Raw genomic sequence first — 2,952 nt, forward strand, 5'->3', positions numbered from 1 at the left:
CCAAGTACAGTAGTATAGAGGGAGAAGAGAAGAGGACCAAAGACAGAACCTAGAGGAACACCTGGAGTACACCTACAGTTAGAAGTCATGATCTGGGTGAGGATTTAGTAAAGGATACTGAGAAGGAGCAGTCAGATAGGTAGGAGGAGAACCAGGAGAGATCGGCATTCTAAAAACCTTGAGGGAAGAGGGAATTAAGAAGGAGAGAGTGATCAACATTTTCAAAGGCTGCAGACAGATCAAGGAGAATGAGGATTGGGAAAAGGTCATTAGATTTGTCAACGAAGATATCATTGGTAACTTTAGAGAGAGCAGTTTAGGTGGAACGATAGGGTCAGAAGCTGGATTGTAAGCAGGTAAGAAGAGAGTGGGAGCAGAAAAAGTGGCTAGATGGAGGGGATGATTGATCAGATGAGGGCTGTTATTGTTATTGTTTTTGAGGATGGGGAAGTTGAGGGCATATTTGTAGGCCATAGGGAATAAGCCTATAGACAGGGAGAAATTAAAAATAAGTGACAGAGTGAGGAAGACAGAGGGGGCAATCTGTCGGAGGAGATGAGAAACAACGGGATCCATTAAACAGGTAAAGGGGTTAGCCTTGGTAAAGAGTAAGGCCACTTCATCATGTAAGACAGAAGTGAGGGGGGGGATAGTGGCTGAAGCCATTTGAGCTTAAGAGACAAGAAAGAGGGGAAAAGAAGCTCATGGCAAAATGGCCTCAGTTTTTTTTTTCCTGTAAAATATGAGATCAGGAACTTAGCTGAGAAGTTGGGGGGAGTCCAAGTGAAGGGTGGTTTGAAGAGAGATAAAAAGGTTTGGAAGAATTGCTACAAACTCAATGGTACTATAATTATATTCAAACGAAAGTCCAACACCGCAAAATAATGGATATCTAACATTGCAAAATTGGGGGAAAACCCTAATTTATTTAAAAAGTCCATTTTAAATGCTAAAATGATTTGAACTGATTGGGGTTTTAATTTTGGTAGTGGGTTGTTACAGTTCAATAGTTTCAATTGGGCAAAATAATTTGTGTGCAGCTAAAAAAAATATAACAAGTATGCATGGAATATGTTGAATAATGTGGGATAGTGAGTCAATAAGGGAAGTATAGTAGGATTGCCTAGCAGTGGTGAGAGCCTACTACATAAATTTGTAGTGGACCCAATCATAACAGTTGAGTGACTTTTTCCCCCCACCTTTGTTCAATAGCACATATGTAGGAGTGAAGGCATTGAATGGTGGGATTGATCCAAGAGTAAAGTTTAGCAGGGGACTATACTAGGGGTCTGTAGACACAAGCTATCAGGGTTTTGATGGGGCAGTAGATATGAATTGCACAAATATCAAAGGCAAAAGAGAGGTGGAGCTACCAAGAGAACTCAGAAGTGGCAAGGGGGAGCAAGGAGTATTCCAGTTCCCCTGCCTTGGACATTGATCCAAGGAGAATGAGTGAAGGTATAGCCAATACTGGAATGATCTCATTGAGGTCATAACAAATCCATGAGGTAGAGGCTGCATGGTGAGAGTTCTTGGCCTGGATGTAAGAATACCTACCTGGCTTCAGATCCTAACTCTGATACTTACTAACTGTGTGACTGGGTAAATCACCTTGCTTCTTATAGCCTCAGTGTCCTCACTTGTAAAATGTGCATAAATAACATCTGTCCCACCTCACAGAGTTAGGATGAGGGTCAAATGAGATCATGTATGTAAAGGGCTTTGCAAACCTTAAAGCCATATATGGGTGCATTATTTTTATCTTTATAATTGTTTCCATTTTATAGAAACAGACTCAGGGGAAGAAACTTGCTTCACCCTCATCCCACCCCACCCCCAGGAATTATTGAGTTAATAGTTGGCTTAATTAATACCAATTAACATTTTCATTTAGCTCTAATACCTCTGCAGAATATTGGAATTTGGGTGGTGTGTGAGCTCTTTGGAGAGGAGGGGTCTCAAATCACACTATGTATGCAGATGCTTATCTTCATTTTGGTCCAACTATGGTTCCTACGGCCTCAGGGCTCTTTCTGCTCACAAGAGACTTGAAAGGCCTTGTGAATTAAAACTGCTTGCTTTTGGAAGAGGACACTTGAGGAAAACTGTAGTTAAGGAAAGTGTTTAAGATATCCTGGTGAACAGGTGGAAATGGAGATAGGATTCAGCATTTCGACTCTCCCTTATTTATCAATAACATTGCTGCTATTTCTTCTCACTGTTGGCTGGGTGAGTCTAACGAGGGAGTGATGAGGGCACAGTCTCTGGGAACCCCTTGAACCCTTGAACTCTCCTTGAATCTTCCCACTCGACCTGGTCTTGGCCTGAGGCTACAACCATTAAGCCCAAATGTCTACCTTGCCCAGTCCTCTATTGTCCAGCTGTTTCCCACCCTTAATCCTGTTTCCCATCCTTAATCCTGATCAATATATCTATACCCTAGCTCTGTTACCCTAGCCCTTTATGGTCTGTCATTTCCATATAGCCTTCAGCTATTTCCCCCCACCCTGGAGTCTGACCTCATCCCAGTCCCTTCAAGCTCCTCCTTAGACTGATCCTTAAGTCCCTCCCTAGACCCCTCCTCTGGTCACCCCAGACCACCCCTCAATCCCTCCCACAACCTTTGTGTATATAATCTCCATCTTGCCTCCATGAAGGTGGTCAGATCCAATCTAGCTCAGATGGGTCTGGCCTGCTTTCCTTAGAGGCGTCGCAAGGGCTGGGCTGTCTTGGGGCAGGCCTATTTGGCTAACTCTTAATAAACTTTATCTTTTCTCTTGACTGAGAAAACTTGAATCGAATTCTTTCAGCAGGACCCGGTGTGTCGGTACTTTGGGGTGTCGAGCACCTCTCACCCCGAACCCTCATCAGGAGTATGGTGACTAGATTGGAATGAAAGGATGTAGGCTTAAATTTTGGCTTCCCTTCTTTGCTACCTGTGAGACCACAAGC

This window comes from Trichosurus vulpecula, chromosome 7 (genome assembly GCF_011100635.1).
Source record: "Trichosurus vulpecula isolate mTriVul1 chromosome 7, mTriVul1.pri, whole genome shotgun sequence".
Classification (NCBI taxonomy): domain Eukaryota; kingdom Metazoa; phylum Chordata; class Mammalia; order Diprotodontia; family Phalangeridae; genus Trichosurus; species Trichosurus vulpecula.